Below are 16,016 nucleotides of genomic sequence, written 5' to 3'. Positions count from 1 at the left end.
GTATTTCTGGAACCCCGGCACGGCCGTGCGCTATCACAGCGCGGGCACACCGTCCTTCTGGGAAAAAGTTAGATTTTTTCTTAAATCTTGCTGCTTCGAGCCGGCTTTCCACGAGTTTTTATTCCAACACCACATGGACACCAAATTAGCACCAAAACAATGTTAATTCACCTGATTACCTGAATAGTGCCTGAAATACAAAAACACTATAAAACACATTAAAATACGTAACAACTTGAGTACAAATGCATCAATTTAAAGCTTATTAGAGCATAATAAAGTATCATAAATGCCACTCAACATACCCCCAAACTTGAATCGATGCTTGTCCTCAAGCATAAACTCAAAGAACAAGAAAAAAAATACATGAATGCAACTATATGAATGCAATGATCCCCAGTAGAATAACTCAACCAATCAACAAGCAACATATCAACAAATGCAGTTACTCGCATGAAGATCAATCAAATCATATAAATCAACTTACAAACTAGAGATGTGCGTGTGTGAAGATTCTTACATATATACTAACGCGACTAGATCACAAATCATGACTCACTACTCATCAAGACAATCACAAGGTTATAAATAAAATAAAAATCTAGACTCAAAATAACTTATAACACTTCAATTCTTATATTAGAGTTTTATCCGGATTCATGTTTTTATTCACAATAAAATAACACAAGTATGCTTATTTGATCGTGCAATGAGTGAGGTCCACAAAAGACTTATACAATAGCACCCATGTAGCGAGCGTTAGGTTAGCGGATCCTAGACTATAAAAGCCTTAGGTCACTAGGCACAAAGTCCCCTAAGAACTTAATAACTCGAGTACTAAAGAGCCCACTAGTGATCAATTATATATAACACTTATTCTTCTTCTTTTTTTTCTTTTTTTTTCCTTTTTCACAAATTCTGAATGAGTGTGTTTCGCTCCATCTCATTCAACCCTAGACTACTCATACAAATATGAGCCGGCTACTAGCCATTTGACACCTAGCCACACAACTAGAAATGAAATCCAATTTCTCCAATTTTTTAAATATCTATGTCTATTATTATTAAGAAAATACCCTAAATTCTAAATATAAACAAATGATTAAACCTCGACAAATAACAAACCATGATCTGATCTAGTACTCTAGCAACCTATAAGACTTAGCGAAATATAAGTATCTCTAGCAAGCAAATCAATCCAGTAAGACTCAATATCACTAAATACGACATCACTACACTAACATCAATATCATAAGTCAATCGGAAAAATTATCTAAGGGATCATGTTGTAATGCAAATGCATGAAACTACATGAACAAAATATCATAAAAATACCAAAATAAAAAAAAAACTACATAGCAAAAAATGCAAACTATATGAACTAAACTATCATGAACATACAACTATATGAGACTCACACACACATATTCCTTCAACTACTACCCCCAAACTTAAAATATTTACTGTCCTCAGTGAAGGTAATAGTAAGGAATCAGGCATACCTACTCTATATCAGAATCCTCACCCTCAAGGGGGTGGAGTGTCAGGTGTGTCAGGAGGCGGATACACAGAGTCATCACCAAATATTGGCCACTGAATGTTAACTTCGGTGGCTCTAAATGCAGTCTCAAGTGCCTGGATGAGATCTTATGCAAAATGACTATGGATGTCGTGCATCGCTATACTGCGTTGAACTCAAACCAGCTCCCATGTCTGCTCCAGTTGCCTCCTGTTGCTGCTGCGATGGTCCTCCTTCATATCCTAACCGAGATTTCCATGCAGTCCTGCTCTCCTGACCAGCAGCTGGCCTCCCACCAAGTAGGTGTTCAAATCAAACCCCTTCAGATCGGGCTTGCCTCCATCTCATTCCTGCATCGTAGCTAAAGTAGTGCTATCGATCGGAGCACTCAGAATCCGCAACTGCTCATGTGCGGGCCAATGCACACCAACTGTCACGCACATCTTTTTCACCACGGACACATACGGATTAGACCCCGTAGTGCTCCCCCTCAAGAACTTTAGAATCCCCTGAAAGATAACCATCCCCACATCTATATAATCACCCTGCAGAATGCCCCATAACAGTCGTACACGCTCCACAGTAACCTCATACATATGCGAAGATGGCATGATATTAGCACATATAAAAGTGTTCCATGCACGGGTAAACCTGTTCATGCCGGACGCCGGGAACGTAGAATACTCGACGGCTGTGCCCCACTTGATCTTCCAGTGAGTGTCGGGCCGGCACAGAATAGCAACAATGAGATCCAGATCAAAGTCCTCTGGAGTCTTATCGTTCCAGGTATCCTTCCCGGGCTTCCTCGCGGGCTGCTCAATCACAGTCCTGATAGCCTATGCACTATACTCCACCGTCCTCCCTCGCACTACAGTGAAGCCATTCTTCTCGGCCTTGGCATTCGCATAGAACTCACGAACCACACTTATAGGCACAACAACTGGTGCCTCGTAAAAAGGAACCCAACCCATCTTAAGAATCATCTCCAAAAGCTTACCATCGTTGCATGATGGCAGAAAACCTCGCTCCTTGATGATTGGCTTCGAAAGAAACCTCGTGTACTCCTCCTCAGCTTCAGGAGTAGAAAACTTGGGCCTCACACTACTCGCAGTTGAAGAATCGGTGATGCTGCTTCCAATTTGTGTTCTTTGTCTCTTGGGTGCCATTGAAATTAATTAGAGAGAATAAGAGTTGTATTTGAGAGAGAATTTGTGTTTGAGAGTTTGTGAATTGGTGAAGAAGTTTGTGTATGGGGTGTATGTATATATAGGTGGTGAAAAGAGAATTAGATATGGAATAAAAGTGGGATTTGATTATGGGAGTAATGGGTTTGATTTGGAGAGGGAATTATGGGATGCGGGGGAGTAAAAACCGGTTGGGAATTGATTTTTGGGACAAAATTCTCATTCCCCCCTTAAACTGCCTTTTATTTTTTTTCAAATCGGGACACGGCACGGGCGCGCGCTACTTCTGCCAAACCGGCGCGCCCGCGCCGTGTTTCTGTGTAAATGGTACGTAGTCAGACCTAAATATTTTCCATTTTTTTTATTTTTTTGTGATTTTCTCTTTTCTTCTTGCTTCATCTACTTAATAATGTACAACAAACTTGGGTTGCCTCCCAAGAAGCGCTTCTTTTACGTCGCTAGCTCGACGTAGAATCTCGAGATCAAGTGGATAATAAAATGGCACTAACCACCTCACGGGTTGCCGTGTCACCATAATAATGCTTCAACCGTTGACCATTTACCTTGAATGCTTGGCATGAATCATTCTCAAAAATTTCCACCGCTCCATGTGGAAATATAGTTTTGATTATGAAGGGCCTGACCATCTTGACTTCAACTTTCCAGGAAAAAGATGGAGATGAGAGTTGAATAAAAGAACTTGTTGCTCTGGCACAAATTTCTTGAGCACTAGACCTTGATCGTGCCACCTCTTGACCTTCTCCTTATACATCTTGTTGTTTTCATAAGCTTGAAGTCGGAACTCGTCAAGTTCATTCAATTGAAGCATCATTTTCTTTCCAGCCTCATCCAAGTCCAGATTCAATTTCTTCAAAACCCAATATGCTTTATGCTCGAACTCCAATCTTGCTGGGTGAGACCGAGAGAAAGAAAGGAATCGAATTCGCTTTCTCCGTGGTGAACTGGTCGTTGAACAGAATCCAAACACACCGGAATGGAAATGCATTTCGACCCCGTCGTAGTTCTCAATCATTTTTTGGTCCGAATGGGACGAAAAATGCCATCTTTTCGCGAAGAAATTCAATTTCATAAAAGAAAGAAGGACCCGGTCAGGATGAATCGGTTCTCTTATGAATAAACTTGCAAATGACACCCCTTACCATACACCAACTGAAACAGCGACATTCCCAATGGAGTCTTATATGCTATTCTATACGCCCAAATAGCTTCATCAAGCTTCAAAGACCAATCCTTCCTTGATGGACATACCACTTTCTCCAAAATGCGCTTGATCTCTCTGTTAGATACCTCAGTTTGACCATTTGTCTGAGGATGATAAGCCATAGAAATGCGATGATTCACATTATACCTTTTCATCATGGCAGTGAACTTGCGATTACAAAAATGCGAACCCTCATCACTGATTATGACTCTTGGAGTTCCAAACCTTGTGAATATTTATTTGTGAATAAAATTAAGCACCACTTTCGCATCGTTCGTTGGCAATGCCTTAACTTCAACCCATTTCGACACATAATCAACCGCCAACAAGATATACTGATTGTTACAAGACGAGTTAAATGGCCCCATAAAGTCAATTCCCCAAACATCGAAGACCTCAACCTCGAGAAGCACATTAAGAGGCATCTCATCCCTTTTAGAAATATTACCCACACGTTGACATCGATCACATTTCAAAATGAACTGATAAGCATCTTTAAACAATGTTGGCCAAATGAAACCTTTTTGAAGAACACGAGCTATTGTCTTTTCTCCTCCATAATGTCCTTCATAAGCCGTTGAGTGGCAATCTCGCAAGATCCCCCCCGTTTCGATGTAAGGAATATATCTCCTGATGATTTGGTTAGCTCCTTGGCAAAAAAGAAACGGCTCATCCCACATATACCACTTCACTTCATGAAGAAGCTTCTTCCTTTGAGCATAAGATAAGTCGGGAGGCATTATTACTCACAAGGTAGTTCCTACAACCCACGGCTCTTCTTCTTGCACTCTAAACAGCTGCTCGTCGGGAAACGACTCATCTATCAATGTCTTATCCAATGAAGTAGCCTTAGGATTCTCTAAACTCGAGAGATTATCAACAACTTTATTTTCAGTTCCTTTTCTGTCCTTGATCTCTAGTTCAAATTCTTGGAGAAAAAGAACCCATCGAATCAATCTAGGCTTCGAGTCTTTCTTTGAGACGAGATATCGAATGACGGCGTGATCAGTGAAAACAGTCACCATAGTCCCAAGTAGATAACATCAAAATTTCTCAAAACTGTAGACAATAGCCAAAAGTTCTTTCTCTGTAGTAATGCAATTCAGTTGAGCACCATTTAGAGTCTTACTAGCGTAGTAGACCACATGAAATATGCTGTTCTTTCTCTGCCCAGGAACTGCTCCAACTGTATAGTCACTTGCATCACACATCATCTCAAAGGGCTCATTCCAATCACGTGTAGTTATCACAGGTGTCGTGATTAAACTCTTCTTCAATATCTCAAACGCTGCAAGGAACTCGTCATCAAATTTAAAAGGAACATCTTTCTCTAACAGACTGCACAAAGGCTTTGAAATTTTCGAGAAATCTTTGATGAAACGCATGTAGAAACCCGCATGACTAAGAAAACTGCGAATTCCCTTAACAAAAATTGGTGGAGGAAGATTCTCAATAACCCCCACCTTGGCCTTGTCCACCTCTAGGCCTTTATTAGAAACCTTGTGCCCGAGAATAATGCCCTGACACACCATAAAATGGCATTTATCCCAATTGAGAACCAGATTGGTCTAAACACACCTCGTGAGAACATATCCCAGATTCTGCAAGCATTCATCAAAAGAATCGCCAAAGTCTGAGAAGTCGTCCATGAACACCTCAACATTCTGGACAATCATGTAAGAAAATATGGCCATCATACATCTCTGAAATGTGGCTGATGCACCACACAGAATAAGAGAAACTCGTCTAAAGGTGAAAGTACCAAATGGACAAGTGAAGGTAGTCTTCTCCTGATCTTCTGGAGCGATACAAATATGATTGTAACCCGAATAGCCATCCAGAAGACAGTAATACTCATGACTGGCCAACCTGTCAAGCATCTGATCAATGAAGGGCAATGGGAAGTGGTCCTTCCTAGTGGCTTTGTTCAGCTTCCGATAGTGCATGCAGAGTCTCCACCCCGTGACTGTCTGTAACACCCTCAAATCCGGGGTCGGGGATTCGGACTGTCACGAGTTCCATTTCCCTTATCAATATTTAATCTTAACAGTCAACCAACTACTGCGTACTGTGGCCCCACAATATACACACACACCACAAGTTATAGTGTCAGAGATGAATACAAAAAATAACACAAGTCATTTTATTCCGCAATTATAAGTCATTATACCTCAAAAGGGTTTCTGAATAAATTTACATATTCTTTGCCATTATTACAATTCATAATATACATAAGTCTGGTACATCAAAAGTTGAAAGCCTAGCCTATTGATAGCTCCTACCTCGGCCACAACGGCATCAACGCCTACAGGAAACTGCGGAACGTTTCCTATCCACTCACGAATTGGGAGCTTGGTCCTGCTCATCTTATCTATCTGTTGTTGTGTGATGAAAGAAGAAAGCAAGGGTGAGCAACAAGCCCACCGAAAAAATATGTATAATAATTTACAATATATGAGCATTCTCATAGTACTCATGAAAGTCTTGGTCAAGAAGCAATGAACCAAGTTTGAAATCTTAATGCGACAAAGTCACAAAATATTCAGTATATATATACATATATACTTCCCAAATCTTGGAAGTCCTCTTTCATGCATAATACACACAGAGTTCCAGTGTATAACTGTATAAAATATCATTGCAAGGTGATCTCATATATCTAACCTTGTCTCAACATTTTTCTGAAAATCTTTGTCATGCATAAGATAATCATTTACTAGATATAAGTTGAAAAGATGAAGTTACAAGATACTCCAATATACTTATATCTTTTCCGAATACTACTTGAACTACCACCATTCAAGGTATAACCAGTTCAAAAGTTCATCACATAGATGATACTACAAGATAAGATTTGAATAGATTCAATCTTTGAAATATCATTCAAAAGAAATAAAATTACGAGATACTTCATTAAGTCCCGATACATATATATACACACACCTATATATATATATATATCTCATACTTTCCTTGGAAACCTCTGTTATGAAAAATATAAACAGAGTTATAATATCCAATGAATTTGGAAAGAAGAAAACCTTGGCATAAACCTGATATCTTGCTGATCAGGAAAAGATACCAATAAGTAACATTTTCTACTAGTAGATGGACGAATTCCCCACTTGTCATCACCCTGGCCGCATTAGGACCTATGCTGGACTTCCACTCAGCCACTTACGCATTGATGGACTCCCACTGAGCCACTTACACTTTTATGGACGCCCACTGAGCCCATGTTGCTTATGCCGACTCAAATAGATGGACTTACTTCCCGAACGTTGGGCAAGTAATCAAAATGTTTTATCAAAACAGCAACCTCGTTGCGAATATAAAATACACCACAGAGCCGGATCCCTCAATTTTTAAGCGAGTATTTAAATCCACTTCGAAAGGAAGATCTTAAATTTGAAAACGAGTTTTGGGATCCGCTCTAACTTTTAAAATTATTTTGAAGACTCGAAAACATTTTTAAGAATGTTGGGAGTAATGTTGATTTAATAAAATAAATCAGTCCCGATATGTTGGAGAATATCTGAATATTATTATTTAAATAATATTCTCATAACGGATAATCTCTATAAAAATAATTGAAGTAGAAGTTTTAAAACTCATACTTGAAATGAATAATAAATAACCAAAGATATACTTATACGAAAGTACGATCTTTATTTGAATAATCGAAAATAAGTTTGATTATTGAAACATTATTCTTTAATAAAATAAAGAATATTATTTAATAAAATGAGCGGAGTCATAAGTCCTCGAATGAATATTTAAAATAATATTCATTAAATAAAATAAGCGGAGTTATAAGTTCTCGAATGAATATTCAAAATAATATTCATTAGATAAAATAAGCAGAGTCATAAGTCCTCGAATGAATATTCAAAATAATATTCATTAAATAAAATAAAGTTATCGAATAAACCTTATTCGATTAATAGTTTTGAAAACTATATCTATATATTACATCGACTCCCGGTTTAGAAATATGTTCACCTTTGGGTCCCCTATAGTAAGGTTATACGCAACTACTGTTTATCTCTAGCATAGGTATTATGCAACTTATAAGCAATTGAATCAACAATTAGATATCAAGATTACGAAACATACATGCATATATACCATATCAGCATGCTCCAATATATTGCAAGATTTGCTAATAACAATCATGCACTTATCACAAGATAATGCATATACATATATACACCACAACAACAGTATAACGGGTAGAAAACTTGCCTGAGTGCTCTGGGGTAGACTTAAGCTTAGAGTGAGTCCAGTAACCTATGAAAAACAACATAAGTCGGAATTAAACCACGGTCGCTTAAGAAACTAGACTTTATCCACTTAGACCCTAACGTTCGCTTATACGCTTAACGATTTGCGTTAATCATTCGCACACCCTCGGCTCCACCAATTTTAATAAATTAATCATTACGAATTTTAAGGCGAATCTTTCGCGCGTACTTTACCAACTTCCTAATCCACCTTACATAATTGTTTCGTAATCCAATTAGTCTTTTAGGGGCCTTAAACAAGGTCTCAAAGTAAAGCAAGGGGTAAAGGTTCGTTCGTGAAATGCCGTTACTTAAAATGGTCGTTTCTCCTAAACCGTATCGGAACCAAGCGATCCACATATCAAAACGAAGCTTATGACATGATCTAGCTAAACATGGCAATGTTACATATTATTTGTTGATTTTTCTTTCCTGAACACTAAGAACAAGCAGTTGAATAAAAATGGGCATTACGACGGCTATGTTTACGCGATTAACAATGTTTAAACTACTCCAATTAACCACCAACCAACTCATAACCATCAATACAACAAAACTTCACCTAAACCATACCACATCAGTCCATAACCTCCAAGTTTTTCAACTCAAACAACCACAATCAAGACCTATGAACTATAATTAAGCTTCAATTACCAAAACACTTCCAAAATCAAACCAAACTACTAATAATCACAATCCATGCTTCTCATTTCACAAAACCAACCATTAAACTTACTAACAAATAAAGTAAAGGCTAGGGTTTGAATTATATACCTTCCTTGGGAGGTGTTAAGTTGCTAGGAAGCCTTAGGGAGCCTCCTACAAGCTTGATCTTTCCAAAGAAATCATGGACACAAAGTTAGGCTTTGAAATTTTTAAAAGTGCGATTGAAATAACTGTAAAAATGAGGCACTTACCATGCTTATTTGGACGAGACTTGTGAACAAGAGTTGTAGGCCATCCCAATACCTTTCCAACGAGCTATAGAACACAACATTTGAGTGAGAAATGAAGGAGATACAACAGTTTTAATGTGCTGGTTCTGTTTTGGCCGAGAGCAATGGAAATGGGGGAGGAAATGCTTTTGCTTTCTTGTGTTGGTGGAATAATGTGGTGGATAATGATGGGTTGTCTTGATATTTTGCTAGGTTAATAATAAACAAAGGAGTTAGTGGAAGATGATCTCACCATTTGCCATGTGTTGGTGATTTGTGGTGAGATGAGATCATCCCTGGTTAACTAGATAATTAACTAGCCATTCCTTCCTAACTATCACTTGGTTTCTTGTTTGATCAACCATCCACTTGCCTTGCCACTTGCAAAGGTATTTACAAGAGTCGTTATTCATTTCTTTGTCCGGTTATCACTCAATCTCGTTGATCGTTTAGTTAAATACCTTAATGGTTTTATTGATAAAATCTTCTTGGTATTTTTAATACCTAAATTAATTCTCCTTTATAATCCTTGAATTTAAAATCCTTCATCTTAATATTAATTCCTTAAATTCCTTAATGTCTGGTGGAAATCTCGGGGAAAAATAAAAGTGCTCGTTTTCGAAATCCGACGGCTTTTACATACACTTATTTTCTTTATGGAATACTAATACGATCTTAGAATTTCCATAACAGTACTCCTATATATCGTGGTCTGATAATTTTTCTTAATCAGCATTGTCAGCAAAAGTTACTATTCATCCAGGTTTCAAAAATTTTCAAAAATTGGGGTTATTACACTGTCCTTGTAGGAATAAGTTGATTTTTCTCATTTGCTACCACAGTAATTCCACCTTTCTTTGGTACACATTGAACCGAGCTTACCCATGAACTAGGGGTGTACACAACCCGATCAAACCGACCAAACCGATCCGAACCGACCTTATTTCGGCCGATCTAAACGGATTTTTTCCAACCCGATATATATTTGGGTTGAAAAAATGTCAACCCGATTTAATTGGGTTGTATATGGGTTTCGATATTTTTAAACCGATCCAACCCAACTCGATTAAAAATATAATTACATGTTAATCTGTTAATTTTATAACTATGAATATGTTCAGCCCTAATTGATGGCTCATTGATCTGTAGTTTATAACATCCGTTCTCAATATTTAAAGAATATGCCACTATTTTCTTTTATCGAGTTTAATGTTTAAAGAATGTTTAAAGATTAAGTATTGTATTATCACTCTCTTTTGGAAATTTAAGTCATATCTGACATGGATGATTGTAATATTTTGTTGAATTATTTTCAAGTGTTTAAGAATTTGTGACTTTATGCTTTATCCTATAATTATTAATATTATTTTTGAATATTTACTAAACCGATCAAACCGAAGTACTACAAATTGGTTTGGTTTATAAATTTAAACGGTTCGGTTTGGGTTGAAATTTTGAAAACCCGAATTAATTGGGTTGGGTTGCTAAATTACCTTAACCCACCCAACCCGATTCGTGTACACCCCTAACATGAACTGTCAGAGATAGGATAGATGCTCCCTGCATCTAGCCACTTCAGAATTTCCTTCTTCACTACTTCCTTCATGATAGGATTAAGTGTTTTTTGCTGCTCGACTATAGGCTTGCTACCTTCCTCTAGCAGAATTTTATGCATACAGTAAGAAGGGCTGATCCCCTCGACATCTGCTATAGTCCACCCAATTTCCGATTTGAACTCTCTCAGAATCCTCAAAAGCTTTTCCTCATCACTACCTGAAAGGTCAGATGCGATAATAACAGGCAGAATATATGCATCACCTAAAAAAGCATACCTCAAATGCTCAGGTAAAGGCTTAAACTCAAGAGAGGGAACTTCCTCAATAGAAGGCTTGAGGCGTTTAGGAGCTTTGTTCAATCCACCATTCTAAGAAATTTAAAAGGCATATCAATCTTCCTCTTCCAGGGAGAAGCATTTAAATACTGCAATTGCTCTTCACCTTCGTCATCTTCACTATCTGAATTCCCCAATAAGGTTTTTTCTAAGGCATCAGACCTTAGCAATTGATCAAGTTCTGATGTGACCACCGAATCGACCAACTCCACTTTTAAGCACTCCTCATTATTAGTAGGAAATTTCATAGTATTGAACACATTAAAAGTCACATCCTGATCCAGCACTCGTATTTTAAGCTCACCCTTCTGCACATCTATCAAGGTCCAGCCAGTGGCCAAGAAAGTTCTTCCCAAGATTATGTGAATCTTCTTATCCTCTTCGAAATCAAGAATTACAAAATCAGCTGGAAAGATGAGTTTATCAACCTTGACCAGGACATCCTCCACAATACCTCGCGGATATGTAATAGAACGGTCGACCAACTGTAAGGTCATATAAGTTTTTTAGGATCAGGTAGATCCAACTGCTTGAAAATTGACAAAGGAATCAGATTGATGCTAGCTCTCAAACCACATAAGCATCTGTCAAAAGACACTTTTCCAATATTACATGGAATAGTGAAGCTTCCTGGATCTTTAAGCTTTGGAGGCAACTTCTGCTGCAGCACAACACTGCATTCCTCCGTGAGAGCGACAATCTCTAAATCATCTAGCTTCACCTTCCGAGAGAGAATACCTTTCATAAACTTTACATAATTAGGCATCTGCTCGAGAGCCTCAGTGAAAGGTATGTTGATATGAAGTTTCTTGAACACCTCTAGAAACTTCTCAAAGTGCTTGTCCAGCTTTTTCTTCTACAGACTCTTAGGAAAAGGCGGTGGAGGATAGATTTGTTTCTCCCTTGTATTACCCTCAGGCGGAGTGTGCTCAACAGTAGTCTTCCTTGGTTCCACTTATTTATCCTGCTGTTTTGCTTCTTTCTCAGCCCCAGTTTCTTCAGTTAACTCTTGAGTTTGTTCGGGATTCGCAACCTTCCCAGACCTTAAGGTAATTGCCTTTACTTGCTCCTTGGATTCTCTCTTTCATGGCACTTCAGTGTCACTAGGCAATGTACCAGGTTGACGATTTAGCAAGGCACTGGCAATTTGCCCAATTTGATTTTCCAAGGTCTTGATAGAAACAACTTGACTCTTGCACATAAGCTTCAACTCCTCTAATTCAGATGTTTTATTAGCTTGTTGCAGCTGGTTTATTGTCTCGGTGCATACTGCGGTTGCTGAAATCCAGGAGGTTGTACTGCTTAGCTGGATATTGCTGAAAATGCTGTTGAACCGCATTCTGAGCGTTGCTCCAACTAAAATTAGGTTGATTACGGTTATTAGCATGATAGGTGGCTGGCACTGATTGCTGCGATCGCTGGAAGTTGCTCACAGACTGAGCTGATTCACTAGAGATTGCGCACTGATCAGTTTCATGGGCACCAACACAAAGCTCACAAACACTAGCATTTTGATTAACTCCATAATTAGCCAAAGTGTCCACCTTCATCATCAAAGCTTTTAGTTGGGCAACGATAGCAATTGCTGTGTCCAACTCCAGAATTCCTGCTACCTTTCCCTGAGTCAGTCTCTGGTAACGATTCTGGTACTCATTAGCAGCCATCAGTTCAATAAGTTCATAAGCTTCATCGTAGCTCTTAGCCCACAAGGCTCCTCCTAATGTTGTATCAAGCATGGGTCTAGAAGTAGGACCCAATCCATTGTAGAAACAGTTGATAATCATCCAATCAGGCATGCCATGGTGTGGGCACTTCCTTAGTATCTCCTTATATCGATCCCAAGCCTCACACAGAGATTCTCCAGTTTGTTGAGCGAACTGAGCAAGAGCATTCCTGATTGCGGCAGTCTGCGCCAGGGGAAGAATTCAGTGAGAAACTTTTGAGCAAGATATTCCCAAGTGGTGATAGACCCTGCTGGTAGAGAGTGTAACCAGCACTTAGCCTTTTCCCTGAGAGAGAATGGGAAGAGACGTAGCTTGATAGCATCTTCAGTCACATCATTGAACTTACAAGTGTCGCAGATCTCGATGAAATCCCTGATGTGCAATGTTGGGGTCTTCAGTTGGAGAACCCCCGAACTGAACTGAGTTCTGTATCATCTGGATCGTGCTTAAATTGATCTCAAAAGTGTTAGCCCTGATGGCTGGTCTGATGATGCTAGACTGAATGTCATTAATCTTAGGCTTAGAATAGTCCATCAAAGCCTTCAGATTTTCAGCTTGATCACCCGTAGCTACTACAATTGGCTCTTCAACTTTCTCTTCTTCCTCTAGCTTCTCTTTATCCTCAAAAACTTCCCTATGAACTGTCACAAGTTCTTCCTCGACTTTATCCAGTGTTCTCTTACGAGTACGCGAATGCGTATGCATACACCCCCGTTAGAGTACCTGAACAAATCAAGGAACAAATAAGTAACAATGTCTGAGTCAATGAACTTCAACGACCACTGATGGAAAGCACATAAATTATAAATTAAGACTGCAGTCCCCGGCAGCGGCGCCAAAAACTCGTGAGTCGCTAAACACGCGCTAATAATACACGCAAGTATACGAGTTCACAAGTAGTATAGAATCTTTTCTAGTTCATTCCCACAGAGACTGTATTGGTTACTATTTAATTTACGCACCTAACCAACAATGTATGATTATTATCCAATGTTGAGACTATAACAAATTAAGATTGTTTATAACTAAGAATTACGCTAACAATTATTATTACGAGAATAAGATTGACTAAATTAATATATATGACAAAAATGAGATTCTAACTTCATTAAATACTTCATTCAATAGCCTTATTATTCTTAACCTTAACATGCAATGATGATGACACTAATCAGATAACACGAAACTGATAAACGCCAACTTTCGTTGCACGAGTACCATTCTACCAGACATCCACAAAAGAGATAGAAGCTGAATAGACACCAATTATATTGAGACCCCGTATATCTATAGAATTTGACAACATAACGGTTTAAGCACAAGTTATCTATCTTGATTACATAGGGCAAGTAAGATGGTTAAAATTACCTACGAATCATGCATGACAAAAACATGAACCTATGCTAGCATGGCAAGTTCTAAATCCTTGAATTCACTTTCGCTTCATTAAGAATTAACACACTATTTTATAAGTTCACGGCGCTCATAAGACGAATATGCACAACCAATACTAGGATAACATACAATCACCACATACTAAGGCATCAAACAATTTAACTAAGGAAATCCATAAATAAATCTGCTAGAACCCTACGATAACGATTAGCCCATAATCGGACTCATCATCAACGTGGGTTTCGATGAAAATATGATATAGCAAACGTAGTCTTTATACGAATAAATAAACCAAGTACAAACTAGAGTATAGGTTCAGCAAAACAAGAAACAAGCATCCAAGTTATAACTCAAAACAAAGATTCACAAGAATAAACTAGATCATCTTCGCCTTTGTGGAATTATGTTAAAGGTCTCTTGTCATCTTCTCCTTGCGCTCTGGTAAGTCTCTGACTTGATATATTATTAAAAACGACCTAAAGTTATTTATATAGAATCCCTCAACAATCTGGAAGCCTTCCCTTTTAGAATTGTAATAGAAACAGGATTCTGAAATTCGGCCTCGGCGCGGGCGCGCGCTATAACAGCGCGGGCGCGCTATATTTCCGGAACCCCGGTGTGGCCGCGCACTATCACAGCGCGGGCGTGCCGTCCTTCTGGGAAAAACTCAGATATCTTCTTAAATCTTGCTGCTTCGAGCCGGCTTTCCCGAGCTTTTATTCCAACACCACCTGGACACCAAATTAGCACCATAATAATGTTAATATCATAAAAATACCAAAATAAAAAAAAAACTACATGGCAAAATATGCAAACTATATGAACTAAACTATCATGAACATGCAACTATATGAGACTCACACAAACATATCCCTTTAACTACTACCCCCAAACTTAAAATATTCACTATCCTCAGTGAAGGTAATAGTAAGGAATCAGGCATACCTACTCTGAATCAGAATCCACACCCTCAAGGGGTGGAGTGTCAGGTGTGTCAGGAGGTGGATACAAAGAGTCCTCACCAAATACTGGCCACTGAATATTAACACCGGTGGTTCTAAATGCAGTCTAAAGTGCCTGGGTGAAATCGTGTGCAAAACGACTATTGATGTCGTGCATCGCATCCATCCTCCTCGCAAGACGCCTATACTGCGTCAAACTCAAACCAGCTCTCATGTCCACTCCACTGCTACGATGGTCCTCCTTCATTACCTAACTAAGATCTCCATGCAGTCCTGCTCGCCTGATTCGCAGCTGGCCTCCCACCAGGTAAGTGGTCAAAAGAATACCCAAGCCCCTTCAGATTGGGCTTGTATCCATCCCATTCCTGCATCATAGCCAAAGTAGTGCTATCGATCGGAGCACTCAGAATCTGCAATTGCTCATGTGCGGGCCAATGCACACCAACTGCCACGCACAGCTTTGTCACCACGGACGCATACAGAATAGACCCCGTAGTGCTCCCCCTCAAGAACTTCAGAATCCCCTGAAAGATAACCATCCCCACATCTATATAATCACCCTGTAGAATGCCCCATAACAGCCGTGCACACTCCACAGTAACCTCATGCACCTGCGAAGATGGCATGATATTAACACATATAAAAGCGTTCCATGCACGGGCACACCTGTTCATGCTGGACACCGGGAACGTAGAATACTCGGTGGTTGTGCCCCTCTTGATCTTCCAGTGAGTGTTGGGTCGGCACATAGTAGCAACATGTGGCTCTTTATGATTACAGTGACTTAGTTAAGTATCGATTATTCGCCTCCACCCCCTTAAGGTCATGCTAAAAAATGGTTCCCCTTAATAACTCCATGTAGCATTGATATTTGGATGGATTTCAGAGCTATTTTCCTCCG

General features: G+C 39.0%; 1 non-coding gene across 1 annotated transcript; it reads left to right on the top strand.

Moving 5' to 3' along the window:
* The first annotated feature begins 12,828 nt into the window (after window positions 1–12,828).
* LOC141688389 (small nucleolar RNA R71) lies at window positions 12,829–12,935 on the top strand. Its single transcript, XR_012561833.1, has one exon. It is a non-coding gene; the product is annotated as a small nucleolar RNA R71 (small nucleolar RNA).
* Window positions 12,936–16,016: the final 3,081 nt, after the last annotated feature.

Source organism: Apium graveolens, chromosome 9, assembly GCF_009905375.1.
Source record: "Apium graveolens cultivar Ventura chromosome 9, ASM990537v1, whole genome shotgun sequence".
NCBI classification, from domain to species: Eukaryota; Viridiplantae; Streptophyta; class Magnoliopsida; order Apiales; family Apiaceae; genus Apium; species Apium graveolens.
Note: the sequence above shows the minus strand (reverse complement) of the source record. Positions and strands in the feature narration are given on the sequence as shown.